This window comes from Heliangelus exortis, chromosome Z, assembly GCF_036169615.1.
Source record: "Heliangelus exortis chromosome Z, bHelExo1.hap1, whole genome shotgun sequence".
Classification (NCBI taxonomy): Eukaryota; Metazoa; Chordata; class Aves; order Apodiformes; family Trochilidae; genus Heliangelus; species Heliangelus exortis.
The window spans coordinates 15,656,235-15,667,323 of NC_092454.1; positions in this window are offsets into that span (position 1 = coordinate 15,656,235).

The following is an 11,089-nucleotide window of genomic DNA, read 5'->3' on the forward strand; positions in this document are numbered from 1 at the left end:
CATCTTTTTTCATGTAGTTGTCTGATGTATCCATTAAGTTCAGTGTTTGTGAAAGCTTTCGTGAGCCTGGGGCTCTGCTCTTAAATAAAGTTCCATTTCTCTGGCCAAGCATGGCATAATATCACTGAAGAAGAGCTGATCACTTACCAGCATCAATAAATGTAACGTTTAAAATGAGTAGCTTTTAAATTCCAGTGTTGTGTTTTCATTTTAATTTAATAGAGAAGTCTTGCTTTTCCAAATGCTGTGAAACAATTAAGAAGATCAAGAATGAACGTTAGGAAACATTTTATAAGGTGACAAACCCTGAAAATCCTCTCTCAGTAACCACTCTGCCACCTTCTGGGGGCATCATGCTGCATGGTGTGCTGGTGGCCTTGTTCTCTCCCCGAGGCCCCCAGGGCTGCTTCTGCAGGCATCTCTATCCGCTGTGTTTGCCCACCCTGTGTTTGCCTCACCCACAACACATACAGATGTCACTGACTTCATCCCATGTTAATTTTATTAGTTCACTAGCAATTAATTCATTATTAAATGCAAGTTGTTTTTATTTTGTTGACCATAAGCATAAGAAAATATTCTTGATAAAGTATTTGGTTTAGATCTGCAGAGTGCAAAAATCCTTCTGCTGTCAGCCACTGGTGTAAGATTTTCACCTGTAACTTGCTCTTGCTGCTGATTTTTTTTGTGTCTTTATTGTTTAGACTTTCCTCATGACAAAACTGTAAATTTTTTCTTACAAAAATAATTTAGCTTCCAGCACTCCTGTACTATGTGGTGGAATCACCTCTTATATTTTATCTTATATTATATCTTATCTTATATTTTATCACCTCTGTATTTTATAGCTACACCCCTACGCTGGAAGCACTGCCTGGAATGAGCTCAGGTGAGGGTCAGCTTCTGGTTGCCCCCTTACACTCATCCCCCTGGTGGCTGCCCGGCTCCGTGAGGCCATGGGCCACCACATGCAGCATCCAGGTACATGTTGGCTCTCCCAGCACCAGTATGAAATGTCACAGCCCAGAGGCCTGAATTTATAATTACAGGTTTGCTTCATTGTAATGTTTTTGGGAGTATCTATTATTTAGACAGCTGTTTATCATCCAGTTCAAGTGATGCTTCTCTTGGAGTACAGTATTTATTGATGATTTAGGTACTTCTTTATCTTTTCAGAATGTCAGTATTCTTTACATACTTATGTTTATGTATATAAATAATTGACATTTAACATTTGGAAATATGAGATGCACTCCTGGAAGTGATTGTCTCTACCCCATCTTAAGTAGAAGAAAGAAGCAGTGAGTGGGAATCAATGAGATTCTGCACATTTTTTTTCTTAAATTCTCTAGATCTACAATATCTATTTTTTTCTTTCTATGAATAAAGTGGGAGGAGAAAATGCTCTTCAAACTGTTATTTCAATCCTTTGCCTATAGCTCTGACATGAATTTCTAAGGTGTTTTGCTTGAGAGTGCTTTTGGGAACAAAAGTGAAAATAGTATTTAAAGATTCTAATGGCCTGGAAGGTATAAATTTTGATTTGTGAACAAAATGTCAGCTGCTGTTTCCTATTTTCCATTTTAGTAGCTTCTCATTGGTGTTACCTTCATAAAGACCATCACTGTCAAGACAATAAAGTGAAAGACCACAGGTGCTAATGATGTATGCAGGTGTCCAGACAAGAAGCTAAAGGTTCCAAGTGGCATCTGCCATGCTTGCTTCTTGTTCAGGCCTCTGCTGCACAGCTCTGTTCCCTCATGGAAAGCACAGCTGAGGCTGAGACATGCAGTTTATTTCTGGAGTGTTAAAACTTCCCCTGAGCAGTGCACAGGGCTGTGTAAGCTGCCAAAGAGCATGCCACAGTGGCACAGGGATTTTTTTTTTTTCCTGGAATGGTCATCCAGTCAGTGTCATGCTTCCAGCTCTAATTAGGGGCTGCCTGGAAAAGCTGTGGGCTATTTACCTACATCTCTCCCCTCCTCTCATAGTCCATGGACTGTTTACATGTGGGTGCATCATACAGTCCACCACACTACACACAAGCTTTGCAGACCTTTGTGGCAGCACGTATTGTATTCTTCTGCTTGGATGGGATCAAATTCTGAGCAGGCCTCCTTCATCTGGGGTGCTGCAGCAAGGTGAGAGGCAGCTGCACCCTCATCTTTAAGGACTTGTAACTATCACTGGAATTGTGTTTCTGCAGGTGTCATCTGGAGGCTGGGAGTGCATGGGGTGGGCTCCCCTGAGGCTGGGGACATTCACTACATGTTAAAACATGCTCAGGTTCTATCAGGATCAGACTTTTTAGAAACATAAAGCATTTCAGAAGTAGTGCTAATGCAAAGTGTCAGCTCTTCTGCAGCGGATCAGCGAATGATTTTTATCTTAATTGAAAGTGTAGTCATCTCCATTTGCTGAAGGAGATTTCTCTTGACAGCAGTTCAGTTGTAATTAACATTGACAACTTCTTGCATCAGTAACTGAGTTATTTTTGAAGTACTTTATTTTAAAGCCTTCTTGCTTACTCTTCCGTGCTTTGATTTTTTTTTTTTTATTCACTCATACTTTTTTCTGTCCCAGACCCCTTTTGCCTGTTTGATGCCACATGAAAACATCTGATATCTTGCTACGTTGAAAAAAAAGATGCAGGTTTTGCTTCAGAATCCAAGTGCTAGACCGTCAGCAAGAGCTGGGTTTGGCCTTTTTCCCAGATGCAGATTATATCATCCTCTCTGCAGCTCCTGGTCTCTGGTGACCCAGGATTTGATGATCTCCTGAGGATGTGTTTGGCAGAAAAATGAAAGCTGGAAGACATACCTAGAAACCTAAATGCTCTCAGTCCAGCAGCATAAGCCATGCAGAGAGTGGACAGCTGCCTCCTACCTGAGGCTGTGCTTCTGCCCACATCCAAGGGATGGGGCAGTGCTGTCTGCGGTAGAGATACTGTGACATTAAGAAGGATTAAAGAAATTTGGCAGAAAATAAAGCCCCTTAAAATCCAGCTAACCCTCAGATATTAGAGGGGCTGAGGGTGGCTTTCCTTAGATTCTGAGTGATATCCTTTTTATCTTCAGCAGGCTGGGAAACAAGGGTCCAGATGCACTTCTAACACCACATTACCTGTCCAGTCACGTTTCACAGGAACTGTCATAGCCACAGAATGGAATTTGGTTGTGCTCAGTGGGGTTTCTCATCAACAAATTGGTAAATAATGTGATTTATTAAAGCAACAGTATACAGGTTCTTTGGATTGCCAGTGATAAATTACTGTCTGCAAAGCATGTGCATAATACCTAGGTTATTAGAGATACAGCCTGGCCAAAAAAACATGCAAAGAGAAGGATGTGACTCTATAGAGATTTCCAGGGGGACAAACTGGCTAAAATATGTATGATTCCCAGAGGAACACTTGGGCCAAAACTGCATGTGAGAGTGATCCTGAAGAGATTTACACTATTAAAGAGACTCAACAGGGGTTCATATAGTTCCCAGGGAGACACTCAATCCAGTCAAGTGAATGCTGAGTGACTCATGAGGCAACATACAATATTAAAAAAACCCAAAAAAACTGTCTTGGGACATTGGCTCTTACACTGTTCACAGGGAAAAGATACTGGTATCAAGGAAATCTAGAAGCAGAGAAAATTCATCAGTAGCACACAACAAGCATACAGCTTCTTTCAGAGAAGTGTTGTGTCAGAGATGGTTTCCTTTTGGAGGAAAATTAAATAGAAAAAAACACTGGCTGTTTTACTAATGCTGCTGGATACTCAGACTTGCACTGTTCTTTCTAATGGAATGCAGATTCTATGAAAGTTTTTTGTTTAACAGCAAAATTAATAAGTAATAAAATTAATACTACTACTAATAGCTATTACTAATAATTAAGATGAAGAAGAAGAGGAATAAGAACAGGAAAAAGAAGAAAGTGTTCCAGGACAGATACTCAACAAATATCAGTGAGATTAGCTAGTTAAATTAAACACTAGCCAAGTTTATTAACAATATTGTTCATTCAAGTCAGGAAAGCTTTCGCTGTTCAAATGGTATGAAAAGCAGGATGGTTTTAGAGATTCAGGATGTAGCAACTTTTTACCATGACCCCGATTTCAGTGGATCAGCAGCAAGCTGTGTATTGCTCAGACTTCTGAGTATTGTTCAGACTGTGTATTGCTCAGACTTCTTCAGGCCTCCAAAACCAGGCAAATTTAAGAAAAGAAAAGAAAAAGAAAAGAAAAGGAAAAGAAAAAGAAAAGAAAAGGAAAAGAAAAGAAAGGAAAAGAAAAGAAAAGAAAAGAAAAGAAAAGAAAAGAAAAGAAAAGAAAAGAAAAGAAAAGAAAAGAAAAGAAAAGAAAAGAAAAGAAAAGAAAAGAAAAGAAAAGAAAAGAAAAGAAAAGAAAAGAAAAGAAAAGAAAAGAAAAGAAAAGAAAAGAAAAGAAAAGAAAAGAAAAGAAAAGAAAGAGGCTTACTTTAATCAGATGCATGTCAAAGGATTTAGCTGCAATACTAAAGCCAAAATTGTGAAAGAAGAGTAAAAATCTGGAATAGTGCACCACTTGTTTGGATTGTATCCCTCTCTTAAGATCCTTAGTGTGCACCACAGCAGCTGAAGCTAAGGGAGCAGTTCAATTTTCAGTGGACTGTCTTGAAAGTTGGTTGCTGTCATTATTGTATTCCTCTAGATCCCCGTTTCACAAATACCCATCCTAATTTCACTTCTTATTTCACCCCAGTGGAAGGGGAGTCTCTAATGGGCAAAGTTTCCTTGACAGGCAGAGATTAATAATTTATAACCTGCAAGATGTCAAATAAGATCAGATTACTTCCTGCTAAGCTTCTTGCCAAGTCTAGTAGACTTACTATGCATTAAGAAGTCTCCAGAGGTTAGCTGAAGCATCAGCAATTCTAGAGTTTGTGCTTATTCCCCTGCATGACTGTTTCTGCAGTCATTTTGGGACATTTTAAATTGTCAAGGACAGAGTATTTGCAGGGCCACTTTCAGGGGACAGTTCTTCAGCATTAGTAAAAACAAGCAGATGGTCTTCACAGCACTGCTGTTTCTCCCTGGCTCCTGCCACTTTTATGTGGGTATTTTAGGTCCCCATCTATGCCTACTTTTGGTCAGGGTCAGTAGTAGGGTTACTGTAGTGCAGTGGCTTGTGAATGCTGATTCAGGATAAATCTCAAGTGTCTCAGACATTACTCTAAAAAACTGGAAATGGCATGTAACACAAAGTACCTTTCAAAGTACAGAGCAAGATTTATATTTTTCAAAATAGCTCCCTGAAAAAAAAATAGAAACTGTTTATCTTCCCAGATCCAGTTAAGTTTTACTTTATGAATACTTAATCTTTTACTAGTCAGTGCTTTGGGGAAGCACCTATGTATTGATACAACTCAATCTTGTTATCTTTTTAAGAGGCAAACAGGGTTGTATTTTCTAGGGCATGTCTAACAAGTAAGGGAGGAATACTGAAAGAAAACTGTGGTAAGCAATATAAACCAGAACATTTTCAGTTTTCCTTTGTATGGGAACGCATTCTAGGTTTTTCTTTCCTGCAAATATCAGCAGGGTGATTTATAGCAGACCATGTGCTAAGCAATGCATATCTGCCTAAATAAATAATAATTTTCTTAAAATGAGACTAATTTCCTCAGTGATTTTAGTGGCACTCGAAATACTGCTTGCTTCTTACCTGTTGTGCTATAGCTTGCTTTTTTTGAGAATTTATTTTGTTTTTAATGAAAACATAATAATTTTTAGTGAAGTAATTTAATAGATGTACATTTTGTACTGTTTTTTAAGAGGCTAATAAAGACTGTTGCATCTCTGTTGCCTCAGAATACATGTTTATAGAAGTGGGTTTTACCTTGGAAGAACAATTCTGTGACAAATTGACTGATTTGCATTATACATTGGGCAAGGGAATAAAAGAGACTGGCCAGGTTCAAGTTTTGAAAGGGTAAATTTTATTTCAAAATACTGTTAGATTTCAAATTAATCCCTCTCATGTATTTCAAAGGCCTGGGAAATCAATAGGTTCAATAGGTTCTACTAATAAATTCTTTTTTTTTTTTTTTTTTTTTTTTTTTTGTCTCTGTTTTTAATGCAAGTTTCTGCTCAATGCAAAGACTAATTCATTTTTTTCCCCTGTCTTTGGCATGCTACGCTGCAAAAGCATGAAAGGGATTTCTCTGCACACACAGAGTTTCATTTCTACTTCACAAGTCTTAATGTATTAGTTTAGTATGGTTTGTGTTATGTTGGTTATTGTTAATTTATTTTCTTTTCCATATACCCCATACAGTCTGCAGACTGTGGATTTGATGTTAGACTCCACCAGCTAAGCTGTTTCCAACCTGTGTTGGCATCATCTGAGCTGGGACTGCTGAGGGCTCTGTGCAGCCTGTGATTGTGCTGGGCAAGCCTAATGATTCACCTCCCTAGTGTCTCTCCTGGCCTGGTTGTAGCATTCCTTGGACACAGCCAATGTCAGGCTAGCAGAGGTCACAGTGAGATCTGTTACAGGTGGATGGATCACAGATCAGGGCATGCACATGGGGTTTTAATCTGTTTCTTCTCCCTGCTCTGGTCAAGAAGGAAATTGGACTAAATAAACATGGGAGCTTGCTTGGATCTGTAAACTTCTGCTATGATGACCCATATGGTGCTCCATGGTGCTCTCTGCATGGTCCCACCAGTCTCCTAGAAGTGGTGGTCACCTCTCCTAAACTGTGTTCCTACCTAGAAAGGTTGGACCAGATGGTCCATGTGATGCCTTCCAACCTGGCATTCTATGATTCTGTGATTCAGTCTCCAATCAGCAGCTCTGGGAGCAGACTGGTCAGGAAAGATCCTTGAATGAGAGCTCAGGTTCCACTAGGGAAATACCTGTGTTTGTCTTCAGGGGTCTGTCACAGAATGAATGTAGGATCAACCCAAAGTATGAGAGTTTCAGTCTTTCTGATGAGGATGCCAGGTTGGGGGTCAGAATCTGATCAAGAGTCAACCTATATTCTGCTCTGGTAGGCAGGGCTCAGGCTTGTTAAACTTCTAAATAGGTTGCAAAGTCTGTTGTCTTTTCCTCTTAGTCACAATTGGAGAATAAGATACGGGCTAGAGCTTGTGTGTTCCAGGGTTTTGGTTTTGTTTTTATTGGCTTTTTTCTTTTTTCTTTTTTTTTTCTTTTTATTTGGTATCAGCATGTAGGACAGGCATTTTGTTGTGGTGAAGGAGTCAGTACAATACAACCAATTGTTACCTCCCTCTGCTTCCCCTCTTGGTTCTGTGGCTATCAAGTCAGTTTTTGCATGGAAGCCACTGAAGGTCTTTGTGTTCTGCTTCACCAGCAGAAAGAATAGTAGAGTCCATGAGCTTTAACACTATTTTGTGGTATGCTTTCTCTTTTCCTTTGTCATCTTGAAGGTAGCCTTACCTCTGTGGTCTGTCCATGATGTGCATTAGAGGACAGCAGAGTGCTTTGACTTGACTCAAGGTGATGTGCTGACACAGCTCATCACAAGCCACTGGAGTTGTCCTGTGTCTGCACATTGTTGTGTTGCAGCACTGGGAGACTGAAGGAAGAGGTGAAGGTGACTGCCCTCCAGGTGCTGTGTCAGACCAGCAGATTTGCTACTACAGTGTAGCCTTATGTAGTCACTTACATGTTGCCTTCTCACAGCTTAATATGTGCTGAATGAGTTGATGGAAGGAGTGAGTGCTGTAGCTCACTACAGTGAATGTTACGGCCATTCTCTTACAATATTGGGGCACATATCTTATAGGCTTCCATTTAACTGAAAAAGTAAATAAAGATTATGTGTAATCCATTGTCACCCATTTCACTGTCCTAAACACCTCTTATTTCCATCTGGAACCACACTCCTATGGTTGTACTTGCATGGTTATAAAAGTCTTACTTAGTTTATGGTGCCTTGACCAGGGCTGTTGCATATGTTTATATTCTGTATGCAGAAAAACAATGTTGTGTCTTAGGCAGGGAAATTCATAGGGTAAGAATGATGCTGGTCATGTCTGTTTATCATAAAATCAATAAATGGCAACCTGAATGCTATGCTAACTAACATGAGTAATTATGGGATGTACTGAAACAGGTGGCATGTGGGGCCTGGGCAGAGAGAGCAAGTTGTTTCTGGAGGCTCCCCACAGTCAATGCACTGGTCATATTTTCTGCTAGCTGAGCTGAAATATACAGGTCTCCATTCAGCCTGTAACTGTGCTATGTTGTGTGGTTTAAATCTTTTCTTTTTTAAACAACTCACATGCGCATATTTTATGCGGTCACTGTTTTCTTGCACTCACAGAAGTAACATATGGAGATTTCTTCTTAGTCTAATCCAAAAAATGTGTTCAAGGCTAACCTTGAAAAAAACATTGGTTTCCTTTGGCCACAACAGCCATGCTCTGAACCAGTATTACTTGAGCAAAAGAACAAAAGTGGACCTGTTGCTTTCCTTGTGTCAGTGAACATGCTGTGTGGATGCACAGGAGACCTTTTGTGCTGTGTTTGGTCTGTGGCACAAATCTTGTGGGCTGTATTGCGGGGTGCTCATCTTTATGAAAGACAGGTCTCCTAAACATAAGAATATCTTGGGTCATTGGTATTTTCTTGCAGTAACTGAACTTTCAAAGATGTATTTTTAAAAAAGGGTCAATATTTTTCATAGAGATTACTTAAAAAAATATAAAAGATTCTATCAAGATTCTATCAAGACAAGAGGACACAATCTTAAGTTGCGCCAGGGGAGGTTTAGATTAGATATTAGAAAGAATTTCTTCACGGAGAGGGTGATTAGGCTATGGAATGGACTGCCCGGTGAGGTGGTAGATTCTCCGTCCCTGGAGACATTTAAAAAAAGACTGGATGTGGCACTCAGTGCCATGGTCTAGCAACTGCTCCAGTGGGTCAAGGGTTGGACTAGATGATCTCTGAGGTCCCTTCCAACCCGGCTAATTCTATGATTCTATGATTCTATGATTCTATCAAAAATCCCTGCTACTTTAAATTCTGTTTGGATCTGTAGTTGGCTCAAGGTGAGTATAATGTACTAAGCAGGAGGCCAGCTGTTCTTCAAAAGAAGTCAAACGAATTGAGCCAATCCCCTGCCTTAGGGAAATACCTCCAAAATCCTGCTCTCCTCAGGCTAGATGGCAGAGAGGTTGAGAAGGGAACTCTAGGGAATATGTTACAATGTCCAGTGGCATCCTCATAAAAACCCTGTTACTCGGAGGACTAAAGCAGTAGGAGAGCATCCAGTGTGACTTCTTTCACATTCACTGGAACAGGAGCTGCAGCAATTGAAACACACATAGCTGAATGTTTTTTTGCCTCTCCAAAAGACAGGCTTAATAAAAGAGATCAGTTAGCAAAACACAGTTCTGGGAGCACTGGTCTAGCTGTGTCTATGCTTCTGTGTGGTCCAGTCAAAAATTTGTAAAACCAGGTCACTTCTAAATACTTGCCAAGATGGGGTTTTAGGAACCAAAGTTGGTACTTCCAGTGATCTCTATTTAGTTTTGGTCCTTCCTTTCATTCTAAATTTCCTTAGAGCTGTGATTGAGGGGCTTAAACTGAGCCTGGAGCTGAATCCTGAATGTACTTACCACTTCTTAGAATAAATCCAGAATGTCAGTACCTGGAAATATTTAAAAAACAAGCTTAAATAAAGCACAGAACTGGGTTGGCACAGGTCTTAAAGGATTAATATATCTATTCACTGTGTCTTGCATTGCTTGTCATAGTGTTTTCTGTTTTGCTTGTTTATTTTCATTTTCAAAGTAACAATTTGGGCAGATAAATTCTTCTGAGATTTTGCCGGTCACCAGATAGGCAGACTAGAGATTAAAAAAATCAAGCCATTGTCCTTCACTGTAGTTGGATGTCTTCTGATTTCCTTGTTTCTCCTTTCTCACTGAGAATTATTTTCTTCTACAGTCAGTGCCCTTTTGTACGGTGTCAGGGTAGATTTTACTGGTTCAGATTACAGGAAGGAATGTAGGCCATAAATAGGTGGTATATATTCTGCTAACAGCAAGAATACTGAAATAGCTCATCTTAAAAGACAGAGGAAACCTAGGCAGTTGGCCAAGCACCAGGAGATTGCAGAGCTGACAATTAGTACAAAGCCTGAAGGGGAGACTGACGGTCAGCTGTGCTCTAAAGATCATGCTGAACCCCAGGAGAAGTTCAGCAGGGGCAAATTCTGTACTTTCTGTTTTGTCTTTCTCTTGGCACCCCTGTCCTGCAAGGTTCTGGCATTCTTCTGTTGTGCATTTGTCTCTGTGATACTGAATAATCACACAGACTGGGCTAGCTGCTTTCTCTGCCTTTGCCACATATATTCAGGAGGGGCTTGTACAGATCTGTTTGGACAAAATTCCTATTACTCAGTCAGCTCTTCCTGTACAGCCAGATAACTGCAAAGGCCCCGATTATTTTTGCAGAAGATAGTTTTTCACTGGGTGACTTCTAATGGTAATGAGGCTGGTTATTTGTGAGTCTCAGCTATCTGAAGAATCCTGGGGGATTTTTGTGGGTTTTTTTTGTTTTTCATTTCTTGGGGTTTTTTGTGTTTTTTTCCCACCACCACCATCAGTAGTTCTGTGTTTCTCCTTCTGCAAGAGCAGAATTGTCCTTATTTGCCACTCTGGAGTGTTCAGTCTATAGCCATAAGCTACAGCTGTTGTTTGATAAGGTGATGTGGATGTCATGACCCATACATGGATACTTAATTAAAAATAGCTTGTAACTTGTACTTGGCACCTCTGACATTGCTCACAGAGTTCTCCAGACCTTTTCATATGGACAGCCCGAGCTGCTGATGTTTTTCTCAAGCTCAAACTGGAGAATGGGAACAGAGTTTGTGGTCTTTAATATCTGCATCACTTCCCCAGTGTAAGCAGATGAGTGGCTCTGCTCTGCCAGAGTGATGTCAACTGTTAAAACTGTGAAACACAGCTGACTTTCATATAAAAAGTGGTTTTGTTACCTAAAATACTGTCAAAATTTTGATGGAAAATGGGTTAAAACAGAAAACAAGTATGGGCAATGCTGCAAGAAATTGT